We start from the raw sequence: 27990 nt of genomic DNA, 5'->3' as shown, positions 1-27990 counted from the left end.
GCAGTCGAGAGCACTTATTCCGCAGTCATTTTGAATATTGCATGAGGAAACTTCCTAGAAGATGCCAAGAGAGTGCAAGAATGACACTAGGATATATTTATTTAGATCATGACAAAAGCACTCAAAGGCTGATTGCCTAAGAGGAGTGCCTTCGTGGTGAACATTATAAAGGAAACTAACTCGTGTTCATGTCGCACCTAAGAAAAGTCATGAAAATTCCCATGCTGTCAGCCCGTACGCCGGGGTTTTAATCCCCATCCGACTACCAGCATTGATCGATTTTACCACTCGGCAGCTGGTGAACTGAATGATAACAAGAAAACTGTAATTCTGCCCACGAATGAAAGAAGCCAGATCACATTTATATTACACGGCAGTTGTAAATGCATTACACGGCATTTGGTGCAAGAAATTAACATCAGTGAAATTTCGCCAAGGATAATAGTATTATCAATCCCCTTTTTTCAACAGCTGGGTACCTCCACTTACGCGCGCGCCCACCAGTGGCCGAGCGGTAAAGTCGCTGAACACTGGTAGTTCGGTCCGAGGTTCGAATCCCGCGAACGGGCTGGCTGCATGGGTGTTTTCGTGGTTTTCTCCATGTGTAACGTGTATACGAGCCAGTTTCCCTTAGAAAGTCTCCCACGAAAGGCATCCCTCCCCTTAGGCAGAAAGCCCTAGTGTGCTTTGCCATAATTAAATACACCACACCACCTCCACTTACGCATTCGCGGAGAGATGGCCCGAATCTATCGCGAATTTTACTATCTCATAAGCCAAAGCCTAAGGTGCAGAACAGTGGGTATATTTATATTGTACCAAAAGGGATTGAAAGTACAAATTTGCAAACCCTATTCAAGTTGCCCGAGTAATAGCAAATCTTCCAGTCAGTCTTTGCTATTCGCTGTACTAATGTCCGGATTAGTAAAATATATTATATCAGGACAGTTATTTTCAAAGTTTGCATTACCCGAAACAGAGAGAGAATTTATGTCCTCAATACTCAAATCACCAGCCTAAGTCCTAGGTAATTCATATCGTCACCAAAGTTATCTTGGCACCATTTGTAGTTCTTGGTAGCAGTTAATACGTAAATATCAGATTTTTATAAAAGTATTTATATGAACATCAAGAATTACTAAATGCATACTTTTCTTGGACATGCTACTTATAAAGAGAAAAGTTCCTGATGAATGTGTATTTCCTTATGAATGACGATATTTTGACTCTAATGAAAATAATACTTCTGTATGAATGACAGTGATTTCAGAAGGATTAAAGTGCTGTTTCCTTATGAATGATAATGATTTCATAAGAATGATAATGCTATTTCCTTATGAATGACAATGACATTTCCTTACAAATGACAATGATTTGATTCGAATGACAATTATATTTCATTATGAATGATAATAATATTTTTGTTTACAATATTCGCAAGGTTAATAAATATCTTCTTATTTGGCGATATTTCTAAACTATTCACCAGTTACCACCAATGCAAATTTATTCTCGGCTTAAGATTAAAAAATGACTATTTTTTCTTTGGATGTTTTAAATGTGGTTTTCTTCCTACCATGGTTCATTATTAAGACATCAATGCAAATAATAGTACTTCCATTCTTTCAGATTCACTTTTCCCTCGCTTCTCTGACCGTGAAACACGTAACAAGCTTTTGTCGATTCGAAACTGATGGACGGATATCCCCAGAGGAGCGACCGAAACCCAGTGAGACAGACATAAAGAAAAAGATAGAAAGAGACTTCGGAGAAAGCACACACATTCAACAAAGAACTCTAATGTGAAAGCGTTGGAAGTGAAATATTATCTTCTCTTCAAAATATATATATAAAAGAGAAATCTACGAGAAAAAGCCCATATATGTTGTTATAAGTGTGCGCTTTGCCTTTGTTTGTTGTTATAGTGCAAGAATCTCATTGTCGGGGACCACATTATTTTTGTTAGTATTTATTTGAATCATATTAGTTCTTTTTTTGTTTGTTTGTTTCCATATTTCCCATCATTCATGGTTTCGATATTTCTTGTTGGGAAATCCTAGCCCTCTCACAACGAGTCTTGTCGAAAGAATTGCAAAGGATGCTTTGGGGAAAAAATATTGTTTTTGGCTTGTTCGCGTATGAACCATTTTGATTCGAAGTTGGGAATGTATAATATTTTATCAGCGAGATAAACGCGATTTTGATGTGTATTTGAAATTCGATATTAGTTAACTTAACTTACATTTCAAGCTGTCTGTAGGTAATATTAATGACCCTTAATGTTACATCAAAAACAGAGGTAAATTTTAAAGGCTGCATTGAAGCACAAAATATCAATACAGCAGTGTAATGAAAAGTTTTTAAAAGTTTCTTCATTTTGCTGAATATCAGAATTTTATAGTTTTACAGTATAAATTCATTCAATTAATTTATAACAATATAAACTATTTTATATCAGATTTTAAACTGTTTAAATTTCATTATGAAAAAAAAATATGATATTTAGAATAGAGTATTTAGTAAAATATTCAATAGTTTGTTATATTATTTTCTTTGATTAAATTTTAGGCAATATAACTTTTAACCTCTTACGATGAGACTTCGGTTTTTTATCTTATATTTTATTAATATATTATAAAAACTATTTTCTTATATTAAAGAAAGAGTATGTTTAAAAAACACGAAGGAACATATTACATATGGTTATTTTTACATTCTTATAGCAAAGTTTAATATTTCTTCTAATCTAAACGAATTATTTTCAAATTCACTTACTTAAATAAAGATATACATTTTTTCTATTTTCAAGGAATTCTTGTCTGCGATATAAAAATAAAAAATAAATGAAACTAGTATTCATCTTTTAAAAGCTTAAAAATAACTTAATAACTTTAATAATTTCTAATATTATACCCATAGTAATAAAGCTTTTATATCTATAGTTATAAAAATATTTATCTAATTTTTTAATATCCTTGAATTATACAGGTATATAAAAATATTTATCTAATTTTTTAATATCCTTGAATTATACAGGTATACATTTCAGTACAAAGATAAAACTCGTTATAATTCAATTAATTTATTCGTTTTTGCTTGTGATGTAGAAATAGTTGGCAAAACATTTTTCTCGATTGAAGTATTTTTATTTTGAAAAGACGAAGATGAATAACTTTTTTAAATGATTGAATTTCTGTAATGTTTTTAATGTGAAATGATGATATGAAAAAGGCTTTGAATGTGTGACGACGATGTCAAAGATTGGGTTTTCATTTTCAATGTGCAAATGATAACAAGAAACACTTTAGGTTTTGCTTCCGAATTTCACTTTGGACTTTCAACATATGTACTTTTTGTATTATCTTATGTTCTGCATGTGATGTAAATACTGATATTGTGTGAAATTTTTACGAGAGTTTTCTGTGGGTTGTGTATTATTCGTTTACATATCTTGAAATTAATATTATATTAGATGAGAAATTTTGGTAAAATATATCACCTCCTCCTATTTTTTTAAATTCATTTTCCTACCTCATTATTTAAGCATTTATCCGTCCTGTTTCCAGAGTGATTTTCGATAACATGACTCGAAATGAGTAACTTGAATTAAAGCCATCCTTTGCAAATCTTTCTACTCAGAGAAGAGAAGGGAAAGGAAGTAAAGCTGTGTAACTTCCATGTATGAAATTTACTATTCACAGTTGGGAAAAGTTTTATCATGTATGGAGACGGTTACCGTACTTGTTGATAATTAAATATTTCCTATATATCATCAAAGACATGACATAAATTGCTTCAAAATAAGTATGTATTATATAATAAAAATTCAGGCAAAAGGATTTATACGAGTCCTGGAGATTGAAGGTACAAAAGTCATGTTGAGTTTTGTTGTGTGCATCATGTGAAATAATTTACAATTATACACGAATTAAATTTCATGCTTTATTGTTAATGACAAAAAACATGAAATTGTTTTCATTGCATATTATATACTATGTCTGAAGTATTTTATATTTCATCTGATCATATCAGATTACTAATCTCATTAAAAAATAACCGTTGAAGCAAATTCGTTATATTCGATAATTACCAAATGTACATATATGTAATAATAATTGACGAAAATCGACCTTTAATATGGCTTTGATTTTTAAAAGAAAAGAGCGCCAAATAAAGCGAGAATTTCGCCAATTATTAATGTTCAACTTGGCATGCAATCTCTGCATTTATCTATTGTACATACGAATTTTCATTTTCAGCTTGCTATGTAGTAGCTGGCGCCGGGTTAGATTATTAGCATTTTAAATACTGAAATAAACGTAACGATAAGCACTTTCATTTGAACGTTTTCTTGTTAAAAAAAAGTGTCTTTAAAGTAATGCAAAAACTGGTAATTATCAGAATGCTTTGTTAAAGATTTGATAGATAGAAATTTATTGCTTTCAATTCCTGTACATACACATATAAATTGCATGATTTTTACCGTACTGTATTAATACGCTTTTAAAATTAAACATTTATGAGCGCTAGATTGGTTGAAATTTAAATAATAGTTTTAAACAAATTCAGTATATTTGGTATAGAAAAAAATTTAAAAATAAGTATGAAATATTTCAGAATAGTTATTTTTTGCTTATAATTTGTATGGAACAAATGAGCGTTGCTAAAATAATGGTCATATTTAAATGGCAGGTACAATTTTATGGTTTGTAAAATATAGTAATAAAAAATATATAGATAAAAAAACTAAGGAAATACAAATAATAATTGGAAAGGTGAAATTTCGTATTCTATGATTGTATTTGGTTGTTTATGTCAAGCAGGTGTTCTAAAAAGAGAGGGTGGTTAATTTCCCCCCCCCACACACATATTTCCATCATTGTTTCTCATTTTCATCTCAAATACTGTTTTGTGTTTAGTAAATGGTATTGTTTATTTTAATCATTCTTTTCTCTTTTGTTATTGGATAAAATGTATTCGTCGTTTTGTAATGTAATGGGTTTTCTTCAAAATCATTCTGAAGCTCCAGCTACTTATATATTATGAAAATACATACTGAAACCTTCTGAATTTTCTAAATTTTACTACTAGTTTTGCAAGCTGAAATGTTTATGAAACAGATAAACTCGCTTCAGTATACAAACTACATTACTTTGCAACTGTAATATTTCCTCTACTTTGCAACTATATTATTCCCTCTACGGACTTAACTGCAGCATAAATTTTAATGTATATACCCAGGAAGAAAAAAAGAATTTTATCATAGAGGCATGGAAAAATAATTTCTGTAAATATGAGTTATAGTTTATTGTTTTTGATTAAGCTCATCATTAATATTTTGTATGAAGTTATATTGATTTTACATCGGACTATATGGTACTTTCCCGTTAACACAACCCTTTTTTGTTCAGCGCGAGAAGTCGCCAGATGTTGTAATCCGTACGCATTTCTTGCCAACATCATGCATTCAGCAATTGCCATTGACATATCTTGACTTCTTGACATAAATTTTTATTTGCATACCCACTGTATTACAATACATAATTTATGTATATATACTGTTAATAATTTTATCTTTTATTCATTTTGATTTTTAGTAAATCATCTGTTTGTTGTAATTTATGCTGTAAGCAACAATCCATAGTTTTTTAAAAAAATTTGTGGCATTGATTGACATTTTTAACATTTTGTGCTTTTAACTGAGCCCCCCCCCCAAAAAAAAAAAAATTCCTCTGGTGGCACTTAGCAAAAAATTTGTTCTTTTCCTTAAAATGGTTTTTGTATTTTAATCTGTAACAAATTAAAGAATTTAAATCACTGGTATGTTATAGTATTGTCTCCTGAATTTAAACTGGTAAGACTCCTTTATTAGAATAGATTAGATTATTTTTTGTTTTGTTTGTTTCTTCAAGAATAGGTGTACTATTTTTTATAATAGTATAGGGTTATTTCATTTTGACTAGACTTAAAGTGGCCGTTTGGCGACTTTTCATGCTTGGCAACAAAATATTTTGTGTTATATTTAATGCAAAAGTATCAGTTATATTGATCTTAATGAATCAAAGTTTCTGAAGTTTTAAATTTAACTTACAATCCCTGGCATTGATAGTAAATTGGTAATTATCTGTATGTATATTCTAAATCTAAAAAACTTCTGAGAGCATTATGTCCTTATAAATTGCAAGCAAGTTCCAATTTTGCAATCTATGATGCTATTTAAATATCTGACAAAGAATATGTAGTAAAATTATTCCCTAGAGATGTAATTTTCTTTTGTAAAATGAGTGCAGTGTACAAAAAACATTTCCTTCATAAAAAATTTTCAAAAAATAGAAGATATTTCTTTCATAAAAACCAATTCAAAGTATAAAAAATATATCTTATAAAAATACTTAAGAGTATAGAAAGTATACGCTGTTTTTTTGAGTGTAGAAAAGTTTTTATGTCTGTTGATTGCAGTTGTGTAAATTTATTCACATCGTTTATAAAAAAAAAAAAAAAAATTAAAATGTTCATTTGTTGAACTCTTTTAGAATATTTTTTAATCCACAGTTAAAGTTTCTCATGAATCTTTGTTAAAAGAAAGTTTTATTCTTCTGTATCTTTCTAAAAAAATGGGACATACAAAATAAAATGTCTTCTAAATTGTAAATTTTTGTATAAGTTTGTGCCTTAGAATGACAAAACTTTTACTGTTGATTACTTTTGACTAAAAATTTGCCTTGAAAATAATACATTTTAAGCAATATAAATATTTAATTCATTGTAATAGTTTGTTTATTTAAAAGTATATGCTATCCCATTAAGCCATAAAACTGAAAGGTAAAACACTAATTATTGAAATTTTTAGTGAATTGTATTCCTTATGTAAAATCAGAAAAAATTTCTTGTGAAATTGTTAGCAGAAAGCTGCTAAAAATTATTTGTATTTTTGGTTTAAGATCATGATAGGTATTCCTAGTACAGCTAGTTTACATTTTTAAATAATTTGCATTTATAAAGATTATATTATGGAAGGCATTATTGTACTAACGAAATTGATAAAGAATTTAATTTTTCTAATTTGATTTTGATTGTTATGTGAGGATCTGTAAACTGAATCTCCACAGTGATGTCGTTCGTTAAACTCGACGATGTATGAGCGTTAAAAAAATATATTGAACCAAAAGGAGATTTTTATTCTATATACGTGTAAGATTTTATTCTACATAGGTATTTATTAATATAAATACATTAAGTAATCATGTATGAAAGACTTATATATCTATAGAATATAGAATTTATATATCTATAGAATTTACATACAGCTCTTTTTAGTAAAACCTATCATGTTATATGCAAAAGTATAGATGGACCGCCTCATCCGCGACCATCAGCGCAAATACGCATGTGCTATTCTCAGAATAGGGTGGAAGGATGGGGACTTTTCATTAACTCCATTCTCTCTTTCCGGAGAAGAGAAGACTTTCACCTTCGCAGGAAGTAATAGCGCTCTATTTGGACGAGTCCTGTGTGTTTTGGCAGAATGCCAGCCAGGGTTGCGTTTGAGACGGTCGAACTATAATCTAAATCTGGATGTGTCGATAATTCGAGTTTAGCGGCATTGTAACCTTTATCGCTAAGCAGACGGTTCTTTTTGCCCTTCGCCAGTGTTGAACAACGACATCATTGTTGTAGATGACAAAATAAGTAACTTTTAAGCCAATAAACAACTTCTATCAATAGAACTTCCTATTCAAGTAGTGTTTGCTGAGCCAAAAAATGTCTGACTGAAGTCGTGCAAGTACTTTCTCTCGTATAGTATATAACATTGCTGCAGATTGTGAAAATGAAAGTGTTTTTCCATATTCAATATCTATGCAAGTTTACATCATTTTATCTAAGAATGTGAAAATCTCACAAATTCCATGTACTGTTTACTGTATTCTTCCATGTTGTATGAAGTAGTTAACAGAGTTAAATAAGTATTGTGTTATTATTTTTGCCACATTTGTGTGTCTCTCAAACTTTATATTTGCTCACATTTCGAATCTTATTTATTGTCATACCCCATACGTGGAATTTTTCTCTTTCCCATTTTTCTGGTTAAAAAAAAAAAAAAAAGCTAATATTTACATTACTTATGAATGTAAAAAATTGTTACGTTATAAATAAATAACGATATCTGTCATACATATTACATTACCTATGTAATTTGAAATCATGCTTTGATTATGAGAAATTGTAAAGAAATTAAAAAAAAAAAGAAAATTTTATTGACATGTTACAGTTTCTAGTTTTATATGAGCTCCTTCTAGAATTAGCTTCTTAGTATAAGAAAAAAAAGAAAGGAAAAAATGTTTTCCCCTGTATGCATGTTGTTCAAAGCGTTGCATTGCTGCATAACGATATAAAAATGCCGTTAAATATTTGCAGTACTGCTTGAGCTTCACTTTAAAGTAATGTAGGTGTAGATACTGCAATCACGTGATTCATAAGGTAGAGACGTAAGGTTTCACGATATGCTTAAGGAAAAAGTGGCTGAGTTACTTTGTTTTCCTGATGCATATTATTTTTATATAATCTAACTATCAATTCAAATGTGTACAAAGCAAAATTCATTGCACAAGAGTGCAAGTTGAGTGCAATTTAAAAATACTTCTGTGTTAAAGTTAATTTAAAGCTAAAAGACTGTTGAATTTAAAGCTTAAAAACAGTTTTTTTATAGGCATGCAATATGCAACTTTGTTCGAAACACCAGACTATCATAAATATAAGACTTAAATATCTTCCGAGATACTATGAATTCTGTTAATACCGATATATATTATATATAGTACTGAAAATTACCTTTGTTGTTAGAAATTAATGTCTTTAAAATGTTTTCACGCTCGGTGCATAAATAAGAAATACTTATAAATTGAAAGTTATATCGGAGTGATTCTTAACCTGTTTTACTTCATACCTGTTTCACCACTGCTCCAGCAGTGATCTCCCTTGTTTCCAAAACTGGAAAGATGCATATAACATTTATTCAGATTGGGGTTATTTTTTTAACGTGCTTTATAAATTAAACAGCAAAAAGTATACAAAACGTTGATAAATATCAAAACTTAAATAAAACTAGTGTTTAATAGTCATAAAGTAAATACTTAACAGCTAAATAAAAAGTTGACCGCATCCCCTCCCGCCCCCCGGTTGAGGACCCTTGTTATTACGGAAATTAAGTGTATAATAATAAAAATAACTATCAGCTGTAAAAGTTGCTGCTAGTTTAGGGTATAAAAGTTATTTAGGAACAGAAGAAACAGTAACAGTAATTTTCTGATCAAAATAGTTGATCTCGGAGTAATCTTGATTTTTGAATGAAACTGCAGAATGAAAGTAATCGGACTATGCGAAAAGGCGTTGTGATTTGTTGACTGTATGAATTAGGTGTGAACTTCGATTGATTGACGTACATAAAGTATATAAAAAGAACTAACTGAGCAGTGGACATTAATTTTAAATTTTTTTAGAATAATAAAAAGAAGTTTGAATATATAAAATCATATATTTCCTTTCATATATACATATTGTTGTTCAATCACACACAATCTATATCATAGGCTTCACGATGTATATCATAGGCTGTTACGCATAATTGCTTGCTAGCGTATAATTTTGTTTGATTTTCTACGAAATAAAGTTTTCCTTCATTCAAAAAAATTTCACAAGAAAATATAGATAAATTAGTATTTAAACAAGTAATTTAAATATCTGCATTTGAGCTGAAATTTTAATCACTAAATAAAACTTTATTTATTATTTTCTATTTTTCTAAAATACAGTCTTGCCCACGGAAGCTATAATACGAAATTGAAATAAGCGAGTTTTATTTTTAATACTAAATCGTACTTCATAAATTAGTGGTGAATAAACTACGCCATTTTAAAACGAATACGATTACATCAAAATCTTCTCTATCAGAAATTCGCTGCTTATTTCATTCGCGGGAAAAAATGAAAATAAATTAATACAAAAATAGCTAATTAAAGCCAGTTTAGCAATCTTTCTTTTTTACTTTTACGAGCGATTATAAGTAAAATGATATGCAAATATGGAGTTGGTGTGTATATTTTTAATTCTAGTGGAAATTGTGACATGAATTTGATAGGACGTAGTGCAAATTTTGACAGCAGTGGCAAATACAGAAGTGTAGTTGTAGATAGCTTGCTGCGTATTTGATTGAGAAATGCATCATTGTTTATTTAAAATTACGAATAAAACTATAATTTATTATTATGTCTGATTTATTAATATCTTGAAACTTAATTTGCTTGTTAATGGTGCTGAGCTTTCAAAATAAAAATTTGTTGTTCTTCAGTGTTATAAACTGTTGATTTTAAATTATAATTATTACTGTCTGAGATATCCTTGACTGTTTAGACTAATGTGGCTTTAATTTGACAATTACCAGTACTCTTGATTCATTTAAATGCATTTCTGGAATGAAGGAATTTTGTGATCATTGAAATTGTCGTATTTAAAATATGAGTTAAAATATTTTCTGAAATTATTATATAAGTTGCAAATTAAAATTTCAAACAGTTTTAACTGGGAAAAACTTACAGCTATTAAAGCTGATCTTTTTCAATTATTTCATTTAATTATGGCTGGCTCTAAATTCATGACTGATCTGTGATAAAAACTCTAATATTTTTAGTATTATTTTAATTTTTTTAAATATTCGTTTCTTTCCAGAAAGTCATTTCAGTGTTTCAACAGAGTTGTTGGAAAGAAGAAGTTATTGTTTGATTGTGCAGTAATGCTTGTAATGTGGATATATTTTGTGGCATATATGTTATACTGTTTATCATTGTAGTAAAATGTTAAATATTGAAAGTTTCGACGTATATTGTAAAAATGAAATTATGAAAAGATTTTTGGAAATAAATTAGGGAGAGCAGAATTTACTGCTCTTAGTTAAAAATTTCTAAAGTTTTTTTTATTTCCAAAGGTATTAATTCGAATTATACTTTTTAAATATCTGCAATAGAATTACAACATGTAAAATAACTTCTAGTGTTTAGGTTTCTGTTACTGAAAATGATTTGTTTTCTTTTTTGTAAAATGTGTTTTATTGGTTTTTAAAGAACAAATTTTCAGACAATTTCTTTAAAGAAATAATGAAAATATCAAGGAAGATTTTTGCTCTCCCTTATAGCAGTATCATCCTCATGTTTCTTAAATAGTTTTAAATTTGAAAAATATTTGTTGAACTATTCCACAGGCATACAATTTGCTTCGCTTTTGTATTGCTTAATACTCATGTGACTTCAATACCAACATTTAAAATGTAGACTACGGACCGATTAATTCTTGCCTTTTTTGCTTTCAGAAAAAAGGTTGCGCCATCTATCCGTTAACAATTCTACTTGAATTAGTTTGATTGCCAACTGATAGATGGTGTTGCCATCTGTTGATCATCTTTCGAAATATGCTAAGCGAATTCTCTTATTCGCAATGAAAGACATTAAGACAGCATTAATCGGTATTTGTAGATAGCAGTGCCGATTTTTCTCTTCTTTACTCTTTTTCATTCTATTATTAGGTAACTATGATGGGAAAAAAGTAGTAAATCATATTTTTCCCTTTACTTTAAGTAGCTGTAGTTTTATATAACATATATATATATATTTCTTGAATATATATTTTATGTTTTACACCTGGTTGAATGCCAGAGCAGCCTAGTCTTCACTGCCAAAATTCCAAGACTGGGGCCTGGCTGGTTCAGTTGCGAAAACAAACAAAAGTATATATATATATATATAAAAACTTGGAGCATAATTTTTTTTTATTTGTAACTTAGCAGTGGCAAAGTAATTATGAAACGTGTAAATTAATAAAGCATGTTATGAAAATTGCGGCGTGTTTATTTAAAATGAATCTGTTCTGCTTTCTTATTTCTTGATATTTTCAAGTTAACACATGCAAGACATTTCGGTTAATTTCTAATACTAGCTGCTTTCTTTAACTTCAACAAAAAACAAAAACAACCAAAAAAATAAATAAATAAAATACCAATTTTTTAACTTTGAACATAAATTTATCATTTGGGGAACAATAAAACTTTCACATTTAAAACAAAGTACTTAATAATAAAAAAATTTGGCATTTTGTGAAATTTGATGGTAGAACTAATAAACAGCACATGGGCATTTTCTAACATTTTTAGAATTACTTCAAAAATGTATCGATGTGGCGATTCCGTAACTTAAAAAAAAGTCCGATGTGGACACCACATGACGTTCTTGTACACTGTACAGCCTATTAAAATTATACGCACTTTTTTTGGATGCATTTTATTTAAAGGTATTTCCTCGAATTTCAGAGATCTAATTCTTATTCAATTAATTCAGTTCTCACTTCGCGGCAAGGCCGAAATTCATAAAAACTCAAAACATTTTCATTGAAAATTGTAAAACAAATTTTCTTATTCGAATATTTGATCAATTCTAGACTCTTTTAGAATTCGGATTTTTCGAGAAAATTTAGAATTCGTCTATTTTTACTTTCTGTGACTTTAAAAAGTTATCATCACAGCTGAGGGAAGTTGAGGAAAATATATACAGTTAACTGACAGATTTGATTATTTAAATTATGACAAAGCATATGAGAAATATCTGTCTAAGGAAAGGGATGCCTTCGTAAAGGACTTTCTAATTGTCTAATTGTCTAAAAATCTTCGTAAAGGATTTTCTAATTAAGTGGCTCTTTCACACATTAGAAAACCTACGAAAACTCCCGTGCAGCCAGCCCATTCATTGGAATTTGAGCCGAAGTCAAACTAGTGGTATCCAGAGAACAAGTTAACGGAATTCAGTGGCAAAAGCAATACAACTCCAATTATTCATAATTAATTGGGAACATTGTCCATCCAGATAATTGAATATGCGGATCTTTTTTCTAGAAGCTAATGAAATTTAAGTGGAGGAATTTTATTCTTTCGTTTGTCTTCTCGATAAAGATTTTCATCACGGATTATTAAAAAATAATAATATAAAAAATTTGAAAGGTTTCAGATTTTAAATTACATCCAAAGCGGCTTTTTTTAAAATTATTTTTTTCATTTTGTCTGTTACCTTTATTTATTAAATATCACGTTCTTCGCACTTAAACCATAAAATTCAGTTCAAGAGCAATATCGCAAAATAGTTTTAAATTGAGCATATCCTTAGAATTTCCGATACAGAGTCTCGCGCGTTGGAGATAAAATGTGTTTTCTGTACAACGTTGCCATTGCTTGCTTTGAAATCCTTGAGTTTGTTAATCAAAAATTCGTTTAACAAAATATGAAATCGATAATAAAACAAATTCCAAATTTCAAATTTGGGCTTCCTTATGCAAAATTCGATGCCATCATGCAAAAATCGATGGCTCTATGTACCGTTGTTATATCACAATGCGACATATATTTATGCAGATTTTTCATTATTTAATTTCTTCAAATATAATGTAGGATTTTAACATTTGATGGCAACACTTTGAAAAGTGAAACGGACATTTATAGTGAAACAACGCAAAATCGCAAAACGAAAACAATAGTCCTTCAGGGACAAAACCCCTTTGGACTGAAAATTTAAAAAAATGTTATTTCCATAAGGAGAATTTATTATTATTTTTTATTTCGTTGAGCAAAATATAAAACACTTATTTCGAAGACGTTGAATGAGAAAGTACTCCCCCCCCCCAAGCGCATAATCCATTTTGATTTACAATTAAATAAAGTTAGCAAATTCTGTTTGAGAGATGGAACTGATACATCATCACCATACTTAGTTTGCTTTTTTAAAACAAGTGTGTTGTCATTTCTAAGCATTGATTCGCGGAGTAAATAAAGAATTAGTGTTTAGTAAACAACAAATAATAATTAGTTTTCTACCACTTTTTTTTTTTTTTTTTTTAAGCTACATATTTGCAAAATGATACGTGATGTTGTGGTACTCAATGAGATGTATCCACAAAATATACTTATTGGCCTATACTGAATTATTTTGGAATGTAAACAAATAAATATTTTTTACTAATTTATTTTACTTAATTTGATACATCCTTAAAATTTTATAGTGTATATTTTTTATTTCTTAGAATTTTGATAGCATATATTTCTTTATTATTATAGTATTGTTTTATTATTACATTTATTGTTATTTTTTGCTTTTCTGAAAATAAAGAAAAAATACCGAGAACAAGCTATGCAAATATCTGGATTTCCAGATAATGGAAATCTGCATAATTAGATTACAGGATAAGTGAAGTATCACTGCGAAGAAATCGGTTTCTTGATCAAAACAAAATCTGCAGATTACAAACTTTTTAAAAAATGCTGTTTTTTTTAATTTGCTTGTTTTGCTGAAAAACAGACAAAATTTAATGTTAGACTTAGTAATTAATCACTAAGAATATAATTACATTCAGTTAATTTGGTAGTTAACAAATTATATTCCGCGACACATTGATTAGTGTACGTTTACATAAATAAAACTGGACCATCGATGCATTGACTCAGATACAAATCTTAAATTTTCTCGATTCCGAAGTAAAAAATTAATTTTAATTTTAATTTTTCTTTCAAAAGTATAACGTGAAATTTATTAATTTGTTTCATAACGTTATAAAATTTAACCAGAATTGTGATTGTTTGATCGTTATATTCTTCTCTATTTCATCTTACTCGGGATAGATGGCGCCAGTGCAATTTGATTATTAATGTTAAGGTAAGGGTTTTATCGTCAAATATATGCCTTCTTGTTTTAATATCGTATCTTTGCATGTGAATGTTATATGAAAGTAAATTTTAATACAAAGTAATGTGTTGATATGAGATAATTTCCTAAATAAATTTTTGATTGAAATATTACGAGTTTTTATGAGAGAATTGGTACATATGTTGTTAACAAGCGCATATGTTAGCAGAGCGAAAGGGCGAATTTTACGCATCCAGAAAATTAGGCGTATAGCTAAGCATAACCATCTTTCTTAGTCACGTGACACGGATGCATGGGAAAATGCTGCGCATATTTATTTACAAATTAGCAAAATATTATTGAAAATGATTATATTTAAAAAGAAATTCCTACATTCATTGTATTATTACAAAAAAGAAGATTTGCTTTATGTATTAAAATTATGTCTCACATGATAGGCCCGGATAGCTCAGTCGGTAGAGCGTTAGGCTTTTAACCTAACGGTCCAGGGTTCGAGTCCCTGTTCGGGCGGTAAGATGTTTTTTACTGTTTTCTAATCATATTCTATATTTGAATATATGAACCATAATTTTATTTATAATTCATATTTTTTAAATTTTAACTCCTAATGTTCAACTGATATTAAGTTAAATAAAAAATTGCCCAATTATGTGTTCTGTGTTAATACCTGTAGCTTTGACGTGTCAAATTATTTTGTTCAAAGCTTAATTAGTACAAGGTAACGTAGTAATCAGCTATAATATTGCAAATGTAATTATTATGCAGTCGCAGGAATATTTAATACTTATCTCAGTGCGTAATTTTAAACAAATTTTTCTTTCTATACATATTTAAAACTTGGTTATTTAATAACGGATGAAATTATTTCGCAATTTCTTAATAAAACAAAATTTAAAATTGCAAAGAAATTTACAAAATAATTTACAAAATTGCAAAGAAAATGATTATCCTATTTTCCATCCTCTTTATTAAGTTGATAATTTCTGTTGATTACTTTTAAAGTTTAAAATTTATAAGCAAATACTTATATAATGAAATTAAAAATTGCTAGTTTCAAATTTCATTGTAAAATGAACATATAATTTATAAATTATGTCACAAAACTGTAAATTAGCCTTAAATCATACAAATATTGTGCAGATTTAAATTATTATAATATTAACTATAAATTATGAATAATTTACAATACAATTGCAAATTAAAATATGCAAGTTAATGCTTTTTTGCTGAATACTATTTTTAAGCTAAGTATTTGTAATATATATTTAATTAGAATTCTTCGGCTTGTATCCGTTACGAAGTGATAAATTCATTTTATAATTTATCAGTTATGATGCCTTGAAGAGTAAATGAAGGTTCTGGAACAAGCCAATTTTTTGCAAACGTAATGAAAATTTGGTGGTTTTTTTTTTTTAGTCCAAAGGGATTTCAGTCCCTGAAGGACTATTGTTTTCGTTTTGCGATTTTGCGTCGGACTCATAAACGTCGGTTCACTTTTCAAACTGTTGCCACAAAATTTTAGAGTCCTGCATTATATTTGAAGAAATTAAATAATGAAAAATCTGCATAAATGATTGTCTATTTCTCGCATTGTGATAAAACAATGGTACATAGAGCCATCGAATTTTGAATGACGAAATCCTACTGCGAATATGGGCATCTGAAATCCCAAATTTGGAATTTGTTTTATTATAGATTTTATATTTTGTAAAACTTTAACGAATTTTTGATTTACAAACTCAATGCTTTAAAAGCGAGAAATGGCAACGTTATATAGAAAAAAAATACTTTTATCTCCAGCTCGCGAGACTGTGTATATGAGAAATTCTAAAGATATGCTTAATTTAACATTATTTTGCGATATTGCTCTTGAACTGAATTTTATGGTTTAAGTGCAAAGAACATGATATTTAATAAATAAAGGTAACACTCAAAACGTTAAAAAAACGCCCCTTTGGACGTAATTTAAAATCTGAAATATTTCAGATTTTTTTTTTTTTTTTTAATGATAAGAATAATTTCAAAAGAGAATCTATAAGTCGTGGTTGTGATGGTCGTGTGACTGTTTAAGTATAATATAAGAAAATGAAAAAGGGCAGTTTGATGAGTAATTATTTTATTAGAAAGTAATTTATATATATTTAAAATAAAAACGCAAAGCAATTAATTTTAGTAAGTAATGAGAACTGAGGAGGGATTAATGACTTATGACTATTTCACTATGAAAACAAATGATAATATATCTTTTCCTTTTAATTAATTTAACTTAGCTTTTTAGTTTTTTCTTATTTGCTAATTAGTATAACTTGTGCATTAAATGAGCTGATGCCCGAGTTAAGCTTCTTGAGATTTTATTTAAAAAAGAAAAGAAAAAAATTAGATGACCCAAAGCGGCCGCTGCTAGACAACTGGGTCCCGGCAATTTTACGACGCTCGTCTAACATGCATGTTGCTGAATATAAGGTGGTAAATGCTGAGCCTTAAAATAAATTGTTCCTCAGTTGATAGATTTGATATACATTACTTTTCATGTGCTCATGCTGCTATCTGGTGGTGATAATTGGAAGTAAATGAAATGCAATATCAAACAATATCATGTGCTGCCACCTGATTTTGAAAAAAAGAATGAGATAAGTTTGAAAAAATTAAATTTACAAAATTAAATAAATAATACATTTACAAAATTATACATTACATTTGTATTGCATTTTGCGTTGGTTCACTATAAATGTCGGTTCACTTTTCAAATTGTTGATGCCAAATATTAGAGCTCTGTGTTATATTTAAAGAAATTAAATAATGAAGAATCACCATGAATATATATATGTTTCTCGAATTGTGATAAAACAACGGTACCTAGAGCCATCAAAATTTGAATAACGTAATCTTCCATAGAATATGGGCATGTGGAAGCCCTAATTTGAATTAGAAATTTGTTTTATTATCGATTTCATATTTTGTAAAACGAATTTTTGATTAACAAACTCAACGATTTCAAAGCGAGCAATGACAACACTGTACGGGGAAAAAAATGATCTCCAGCGCACGAGATTGTGTATCGGAAATTCTAAAGATATGCTAATATATTCTAAAGATATGCATTTTAAAATTATTTTGTGATATCGCTGTTGAATTGAATTTTATTGTTTAAGTGCGAAGAACATGATATTTAATAAATAAAGGTAACACACAAAGCGTTTAAAAAACGCCGTTATGTAAAATCCGAAAGCTTCAGATTTAATTTATATATATATTTAGTTTGATATCGTCTCCGTATTTTTCATTTTTCTGTTACATTTTCCCAAATTTTAATAATTGTAATATATCCTTATTCAATATTGCATTTTCATTTTGAATAGATCCTGTTTCTTGTAAAAACTATTCATAATTTGTCATGAATATTTAGGCGAATCTTGTAACTCTGCTTTCACTAAGGACTTGGAAAGAGTGTGGTGTGGTGTGGTGTGCTGTTAATCCTTCAACGGTGTGGTGTTGAACTCCAATGAAAACTCTAATGATGGAACACTGCATGAAAATTTTATTGAACGCCCAAAATAAAAGGCTACATACAATCAACAAGAGAAAAACCTATCTAACTTTTTTTTCAAACAAATTTCAAAATCTCTACATTTTTCGTGCGAGAGCAATACGTGGCTCTCGAGACTGCGTTTGAAACAATGCCAACATATTAATATTATTTTTAAAACAATGAATTCAACTTAACAACTATTGAAAACGTATTCGGAAGTTAAATAATAATAATATTCATCTTATGCTCTCGAAACATCCTTGTCCATATTAAACTTCTGTTTCTTCTTTATGCGACCTTATCACAAGAGGAAATTTATTAACACTTCTTCATTGAAACGTTTTCCTTTAATGTCCAATTACAATTTTACAATCTGTTATAATCTGACAGTTAATTATATTTTGATTTAATTTTATTTAATTTCATTTAAGTGCATCTATGTCATTTTCAACGATTATTTAATGATTATCCAATGATTATTGGCATAATTTAATAATTGGCGTCCAAAGATTATTGGCATTTTTTTTTTGTTTTTTTTTTGTTTTTTTGTTTTTTTTTTTTTTGGTCCAAAGGGATTTGAATCCCGAAGGACCATTAGTTTCGTTTTGGCATTTTGCGTCGGACTCATAAATGTCGGTTCACTTTTCAAACTGTTGCCACAAAATGTTAGAGTCCTGCATTATATTTGAAGAAATTAAATAATGAAAAATCTGCATAAATGTATGTATATTTCTCGTATTGTGATAAAACAACGGTACATAGAGTCATCGAATTTTGAATAACGTAATCCTCCAACGAATATGAGCATGTGGAAGACCAAATTTGAAATTTGAAATTTGTTTTATGATCGATTTCCTATTTTTTAAAACTTTTTTGATTAACAAACTCAAGACGAATTTTTGATTAACAAACTCAAGGATTTCAAAGCGAGCAATGGCAACGTTGTGCAGAAAAAACATTTTTATCTCCAGCGCGTGAGTCTCTGTATCGGAAATTCTAAAGATATGCTCGTTTTAAAACTATTTTGCGATATTGCTGTTGCACTGGATCTTATGGTTTTAGTGCGAGGAGCATGATATTTAATAAAGAAAGGTAACACACAAAATGTTAAAAAACGCCCCTTTGGACGTAATTTAAAATCTGAAACATTTCAGATTTTTTTTTTTTTTTTTTTTTTTTTTTTTTTTTTTTTTTTAAAATTTAAGCCTTACTTGCTACAAAATGACGCTATCTACAGCCATCTAATTTTAAATAACATAGAAACACCTGAAACCGAATTCAGTCATCTGGAAGTCCAGATTTTGAATTTCGAATTTCATTTTCCTGTTTTGTAAAACTCTAATGAATTTTTGATTAACAAGCTCAAAGATTCAAAAGCGAGCAGTGGCTACACTGTACGGAACCAAACATTTTTATCATCAGCTTGCTAGACCGTCTAGAGGAAATTTTAAAGATACTTTTAAATATTTTGTGATTTTGCTGTTGAATGGAATTTTATGCGGCATAAGTGCGAAGAATATGATATTTAATTAATAAATTAAACACATAAACGCTAATAATAAAAAGATTAAAAAAAAAAAAAGTCTTGCGAGCCATACTATGAAACTATGAAAATGAACCATTGATGTCATGAACTGAGAATGGCTGATTTTAAACCTTGCCGAAGATTTCCAGTGGACACAGCTGCTCAAATAGTAAAATGTGGTTTTAAAGTGATCATCGTCTAGGAAATTGTGATTACTATTAGTTTAAATTGACCCGTGAATTCGTCGAGCTTAATTTTTATTCGACGAGTGAGTTTGACTAATATTTTTGAAGTTAAGATCTCAGGTAGAGACCCATTAAAGCTAATTGACTTTTATTCAGTGTTTCTGTTTTGAATGAATTTCGCTTCATTCCCTTCACGAAATCTCGTGCCGAGGAACCTTTTTGATACCTGTTAGGACTTACGCATAGCTGTAGGGTAATTTTTGTGATATATAAGAACTTCAAGTTAAATATAGGTGTCATAAAAGGTCTTGGAAGCTTGAACTCACAAATTTTCTGAACGTAAATTAAATGAACATTTTCTGAATATACGTAAAATTGCTTTGGTAAAAATAAGATAAAACAATTAACTTCTAAAACGCCGTGGATTGACAACTAAAAACATTTTGAATGACGACATTTGGGAATCCAGAAATATTTGAGATTTTTCGAATTTTCACAACCCCCGAATGTTACATTGTCGAAATGAAAGTGTAAAATAATAAAAGAACATGTAGATACGAAGACTCAATTTGCATATAGATGTCCGTTGATGAATTATTACTTCATTACAAATAGGATGTATGCTTTCAATATCTTCTGTAATAGTTTATGAAAGAAATATTTTCTTCCATAAATATTCCTATTTTTGTGTCCCTACAATTTTTTTCTTTTTCCAATGGTAGATTGTGAACAGTTACAGTGCAACACAATCCATTAATCTATACAAGCCCAGATGTGGTGGTCTCTTTATTATGAAGGCACCTAATAGGTGGACCACCATCGTCTCCTATGAAGGGACGGACAGTTACAACCATGCCTTCCCCGTGATGCGAACCCAGGCCCTTCGGTATAGCAGTTAGGCTTCCTTAACCACTATACCATCTGGGCGGCGTGTCGCTACAAATTAAACTGCAGGAAAAACTTCGGTAATTTTCCGTTAAAGCATTGGGCCATTAATTTCGTTTTGGCATTTTGCGTTGGAAACTTTAAATGTCAGTTCACTTTTCAAACTGTTGCCACCAAATATTACATCCCTGTATTATATTTAAACAAATTAAATAATGAAGAATCTGCATAAATGTATGTATGTTTCTCGCATTGTGATAAAACAACGGTACCCAGAACCATCCAATTTTGAATAACGTACGTTTCCATCTGAATATAGGCATCTGGACGCCCAAATTTGGAATTTGAAATTTGTTTTATTTTCTATTTCATATTTTATAAAACTTTAACGAATTTTTGATTAACAAACTCAACGATTTCAAAGCAAGTAATGGTAACACTGTACGAAAAAAAAAGGGGGGGGGGGAAATTTATCTCGAGCGCGCGAAACTGTGTATCAGGAATTCTAAACATACGCTCATTTTAAAATTATTTTGCGATACTGCTGTTGAACTGAATTGACTTTTTTCCTGGATGGATTCTATTTTACGGCAATGGATTCCACGACTTGGGATTTACCAAGAGACGCAAAAACGGCCATCCTGTTTCTTCGAGAAAAATATATTCTTCACAAAGACGAACTGTGTTTGAATAACCGTATCATGAAATTAAAAATGTGACTGAAGACGACATACATGGTTCACCGCAAATATGGACTCATACCCGTTGGACTTTTAATCTCTATTTTCTGATCCCAAGTATTCGAAAAATTCAAGGAATCGAAAATCGTATAATATTACGCCGGGTTAGCGATTAAACGCGGGCTCCCTTTTTGCGAACTTTTCGAGTTTGCCTGAGCCGAAGACGAAATAGCTATGCAGCATTCACTCATGCAGGGAATAAAAAGCAATTCAAACGTTAGTTTGTTGAATCTTTACTGCTGTGCGTTTCATTTACTTATAATGTCAAGAGTTAACGTAGTTGAATTCTGCAAACCAAAACTTATGGTTGTGTGCTCCTGGGAGCTGCGTCTTTAACTAGTATCTCCTCGGCGAATTACAAGCTGCGAAAATGATTCAGCTTTTTACTATCACTTCTATACTTAATTTCAAATCAAGTACTGAAAAATCCTCTAATATTTTCATTGCGCTTGACCCACCAGAGGGCGAGCAGTAAAATCCCTGAACACTGGTAATTTGGTCCAGGACTCGAATCTCTGTGAACCGGCTGCCCGCATGACCTTTTCTCCACGCGTAACGTATATATAAGCCAATTTCCCTTGGAAAGATCTCCACGAAAACATCCCTCCAACTCATACAGCAGATGTTGCTCTTAAGCAGGTTTTTGTCAAAATCACAGTTTCTAAAATATAATGAATCATCTCTAAAAAAGGCCCCGCGGTTCCAAACTATTTTGGTTTTCTGTTGATGTGGTCATTTTGGAGAGGTGATATTGAATAAAGATATTTAGTTATATTTTCGGAAATACTGGTTACTTTCAGTGGTACTCTTCTCGCGGGAATGGTAGCTATGAAACAGTTCGCTATATTTTGAACTGAACCATTTTATGGCGATACATTTAATACTACGTTTCGCATTGTTGAATCGAAATCATTTGTTTCGAACATCTTTATTTTTCAGTGTTCCTGCGGATATTTCATTTTGCTCAACTGAATGATTCTCAGATCAAGACAATGCGGTTCACTTGGTTAGAAGAAACAGCTCTCAGACATAAGAAACCATAATTTGTCCGATAACCAGAAGTAATTCCTTTAAATTTCTGACTTTTCCAAGAACTTTTCGGATTGTGAATTCTGATCTTGTTACGAACGCGGGATACGGATCTCAAAGATGAAATACAATGAATCTCCTCTCATGGCTACCATCTGCGGTAGAAGTGTACCTTTGAAAGTGATAAGCATTTCTGAGAATATAAATAAACATCGGTATTCAATATCACCTTACTAAAGCGATTCTTTTCATAGAAGATCAAATCACTTTAATTCGTGAGGGGTAGTCTTAAAGAAAGTTCACTGCATATTGAACAAGTGTTTTAGAGAACCAGAATACGATTTTTTATTTGTTTCTTTGTTTAATCAAATTCGAAGAAATAGGCAAGAGCTACCAGCATAAAGAAATAAATGCCTTCGGGGGTGGTTTTCTAAAGAAAACTGGAAATTTACACATGGAGAAAACCAGAAAAAAGCGCAATTAGCCAGCCCTTTCTCCAGCATCTGAACTTAGTTGAGTTACTAGTGCTCGACTGTCTTATTCACTTGTCAACAATCTTCAGGCAGTATTTCAGAAATGTACTCATTATCTATTAACCTTAATTATAAAAATTCTGTATAATAATTTTGTAAATTCGAGCATCCAGTGAGTATGATTTCATCTCTAGTACACTCTAAGACAGCCATCGACAGCTCTAGATTATTTTATTCTTCAGTGGACATGATCTTCTTATAGAGGTGATATTCAATATCGATGTTATGTTCTTAAAGATATTGGTTACTTTCAGAGGTGGTCTTCTTAGAGAGAGGTCGTCACAAGACTGTATGGGTATGACAGAAAATTTTCCTATGGTTCGTTTGAGCTCGGCTTATTTTTCATTTTCAGAATGCAATGAATTAATCTGCTCCTGTCGGGTACTCTTTCTTGCCAATTATATCAACTGATATTTTTAATGCTATGCATATATTTCCCAAAAGGACTATGTAGAACCTCTATATAACTGAAGTACGTCCCATAAATGAAGCAATATATTACTGCAAGTTGGCATCGTTATAAAAGTAAGTTTTATGGAGAGGGAAATGGTTATTCACAAACATAACACACCTCGTTACACATTCGTATTAAACACTGCATGTCTATGGGAGCCAATTCTTATATCTTCGAAGATGCAGGATTCAGATGTGAGGTTATGCCCAAATAAGATTTTATTAGTAAGTGTGTAAGAACCCTGTTTCATTATACGGAATCACATACCTCAAATTGTTTTGAAAGTGGCAGTTCAAAAATGAATACTAATGGCAAACTGTTTCAATGCATGAGACTGCTATATTGTTGCAAATGATGCAACACTTGAAATTTCAGTTGGCAGTTTGTGCTGCCAGCTTTAAAAACCATTTATTTGGTCCAAGATAGAGATACAGTTTTCCAAACAGAACGAATTTTATGATAGAACATTAATTCGCAATGCATGAATTTGGTTGAATGCCATCTTTGGTCACATTCCGTGTTGATAATTCTAACATTTTATTTCTGACTTCGCTCATTTTGTTCAAACTCAGAAGAAACGAGTAGTTACTTCATCTCTTACGAACTCTTCCAATTCCTAGAAATTAGGTACAAGCGGAAAATAATTATCTTATTAAGTTCACGAACATTTGGTAGGTCTCTTTAAAACGCTTCAATAGATTTTCAGTAAGAATGTGTTGTGGAGTAAAGCTGAATCATAAAAATTTGATCTGCTTGGGAAAATCTTATCTCCATCTTGCATCAGACAAGCGGTGTTTAGAGCTAACATCATAAATTGCAATTGAAATTCCAGTTGATGTACTGTTTGTAACTAGAGGTGTCATCCATTAAGATAATTTGCCAGTAATGTCCATTTTCTAATTTCTGCAATTTTTAAAATTTTGATGAGCTCGAATTTTGGATAACCCTGCATTTCATAGGAGCTAATCGTAAGTTTTTTAAAACTACCTCGAAGACACTGATATTGTTTTCGTTAAGCAAATTTCGTATCCTGGCAAAATATAAACTGTCGCCATGTTATTTGCTGTAAATATTTGTTGTAAGTCTTGGCAAGCGATTCGGGGAAGAATGCAAATTACGTTTTGAATATCATAAACTCAGTGAGGGCTGACTGCAGGTACAGTCAGCCCTCACTGAGAGGCCACTGCACCTGATGATTTTAGTCTTCTGTGGAGGTGGTCTACTTAGAAAAAGCAATGCTGCAAATGATCAATACCAGTGGTTATATTTATGACACAATAGCAAGGAAATAACGAAGCAGTGTTGATGCGTACGTAGATCCATATTGAAGAGGAAACATTCCGATTGCGTAGTATGCTAATATGTTGACTTCATAATATATAAGAAACTTGGCAGTCGAGGCGATTTTAATTCCATTTTACATTGCTTTACAATGAATAAAATGTGAATTATTTTTATAAATAATTAAGTCAGATTTCATGAATCTGTAAAAGAAAATTTTGGTTTTATATTGGCAACGTCAATTTCTATGAAAGACTTTCAAGCTAAGGACTGCGAAATATTGATTATGATTGATATTCAAGCAAAGATTTTACAGAACTGTGACTTTTACAGTATTTCTTGAAAAATTAGGACATTGCTTACAGTGTTTTCACAGAAAAGTGAACTTGACGACATAATAAATAAAAAAAAAAAAAAAAAAAAAATGCATAAATTTCAATAGAATTTTCAATTTGAATTTATTCTTAAAAATGATATCTACAAGATTTTTATATTAAAATGTAAAATATAAAACATACGATGGCTTTGCTCTATGCGAACGAGCAACCTATAATTAACTTTCCGCAATTTCAGAATCTTCCCTCTAGACCAGTACTTTCCAGAACATTCTGATATTTTACATAACCGCTACTATAAATGCAGAGTTCGCGCCATTTTTTGTCAGGTCGCTTTCTCCTTCTGCTGCTATAAGGACCTTTGCTGACGCTCTTCCCATCTGTCTCCCTTTGTTTGAATAGTATGACGCAGTAAATTTAAAGTTAATCCTATTTAGTTAAAATTACTATTGCATATGTAATTTTAGAGAATCAAAAAGAATAATGATCTGCCATTTGAAATGAATAAAGAAACAGTTAACTTCTTTGTCATCATTAGATGCCAAGCTTCTTCATTTCCTTTGCCCGACTGCCAAAAATATGACATATATATGTTTCTTTAGTAAATAAATTATTATTATCTTACTTTGCAGCTATTGAGCAAGTATTAGAAAAACTTTTTTTCGAACTAAGTGAATTTTAGATCATTCGACATATGTGTATATATATAAAATTTAGCAGATCAAGGGGTTAATTTCAGTCTAATTTGTTCCTTCGGTTTTTTTTTAAAAAAGCACTTTTGACTACTTTATTATATCTTCTTGAAATATATACATATATGTTCTTAGAAATTCTAACCTCTTTCAGAGGTCAGCGTTTGAGGGAGCTAGTCGCCACGAGAGGATTAAGAGTAATTTATAATTAAAGTTTCATTCATAAAATTCTCACATTATAAAGGCTATAAATATGCGGTTTTTAAAATTTTGCTGAAAATTTTTATTTTTGTAAATCATTCGTCACATAAGCATAAAAAAGCTGAAAGCATGTCCGAGTTGCTGTAAGATTTAACTGATAAAATGTTTGAATGTGATCGGTTGAAACATTTTATCTATTTTAAGTTTAAAACTATTTTTAATGTTTTTATAATTGTCACAAATAATGCTACTAGTCGCATCTGGGAAATAAAACATTGATTGCACTTAGTTGAGATTCATTATTTGATATGAAAGCTCAAAAACGTTTTCGTTATATTCTCAGTTTTTGAATCATTGTTAGTTTTGGGGGTGAAAAATACAAGCTTATGGATATTACGAAAGTTTCGAGATTCAAAACTTCAAATATTTCGAATTGCAAACCTAAAAGATCACATGATGTATTAACTTAAAATTGGTAAGTCGATTTTTTTAAGTTTAATTTGGCGATAAAAAATACACTTATATTTTTAAAAACTGATCCTTTTTAAATTAAACTCAGGTTTAAAAAGAAGATTTAGTAAAAAATTTTTATGCAAATTAAAAGCTTTTTTTTCTCTTTTTTATTATTAACTGAATTTTTAATTTTTATCCTTCTTATTATTATTTCGCAAAAAATTCGAGAAATTTTAAAAATTCAGTTTCGAGAAAATGTTCGATTCGTTCCAGCTGTATTAAAAAGTTTCCGCAGTTTTTAGGCATTGCTCTTAAAAGTGTAATTTTTGTTTTTCTAGGCTTAGCTGGCAACATTCGGCAGGTCAGGTTCACGGCTTAGCATTATCAATCTTAAGTCTATAGTAATAGGGCTATCACAGAGTTTACTCGCCAGAGGGCGACTAAGACTGCTCCACATTAAATTGTTACAAATGGTTTTCCCTCGCACATTAATAAATGGTAGCCCAGAAGAAGAGCAATAGGATTTCCGGCGAATCATAATAGAGGATACAAACGTAGTTATCTGCTATGTATCCCCAATGGCCTAGACTGCCGTTTAGAGTTACTATTACGCAGTCGCAGTTTCATTTACTGCGTTAATATTTTATTTAAAACATTTTCTTTTCTTTATCCGTTTGAACGGTTCTCTGCTATTAAATTTTGCTGATTAGTCATTACTAAACATAAACTTCGTCTGAAATATAAACCGAAAAATGTCTACTCAAAAAACATGTATGCATCGATAATTTGAATTGAGGAACAATGTTTTCATTTTTCTCTTTAAAAATGGTGTGATTTTCAATTCGAGATCATTAGTAAACGCAAAAATTTGGCTATAAGTGAAATATGTGCGCTTATGCTTCGCCAAAGGGCAACAAACTGACGAACGGAAGTTAAAAATATTTTATATCAGATATTTTTAGAACTCTTGATTAAGCATTAAATATTGCTATGCGGTTTTTTTTTATATTCGTTTTATTTCTTTAAAAGTAATACATGGCTACAACATTTGGTGACAACATTTGAGATGTGATACGGACAAACAAAAATGAGGTTTGAGATGAATAGCATCTGAGGCAAAAAAGCTAAAAATAGGTATTTTTTTATTTATTAAAATGCCTGCGCGATTTTCATATTACGATATTATGTGGATGACAAAAAAAAGATATTTTATTTAAAATATTTTAATATTTAAAACGTAAACAAAAGTAGAAAATATACTGCCAAGAATATCGAAATAAAAATACAAAATTTCGTCATCACAAATCCGTTAGTTATAAAGATAACGAGCTTTAAAATGCTTTCTATTTTTTAGATATTTGACATTTTAAAAGTACATGAGTCCTTAAAGTATTTCTCATTCTTCACATTTTACTACAT

At 30.1% G+C, this 27990-nt stretch overlaps 1 protein-coding gene and 1 non-coding gene across 4 annotated transcripts in view; both read left to right on the top strand.

The window, feature by feature from the left end:
• The window catches only part of LOC118180988 (ecdysone-induced protein 78C-like), a 279666-nt gene extending 268713 nt beyond the window's left edge, over nucleotides 1-10953 (top strand). For all 3 annotated transcript variants that reach the window (XM_035350069.2, XM_035350067.2, XM_035350068.2), the window contains one exon: nucleotides 1630-10953. The gene's annotated coding sequence lies outside the window, so the exon portion shown is untranslated. The remainder of the gene's footprint in view (nucleotides 1-1629) is intronic.
• Nucleotides 10954-15166: 4213 nt separating this feature from the next.
• Nucleotides 15167-15239, top strand: TRNAK-UUU (transfer RNA lysine (anticodon UUU)). Its single transcript has one exon. It is a non-coding gene; the product is annotated as a tRNA-Lys (tRNA).
• Nucleotides 15240-27990: the final 12751 nt, after the last annotated feature.

This window comes from Stegodyphus dumicola, chromosome 2 (genome assembly GCF_044657685.1).
Source record: "Stegodyphus dumicola isolate Sdum_Otavi_A_Nest chromosome 2, ASM4465768v1".
NCBI lineage: Eukaryota > Metazoa > Arthropoda > Arachnida > Araneae > Eresidae > Stegodyphus > Stegodyphus dumicola.
Note: the sequence above shows the minus strand (reverse complement) of the source record. Positions and strands in the feature narration are given on the sequence as shown.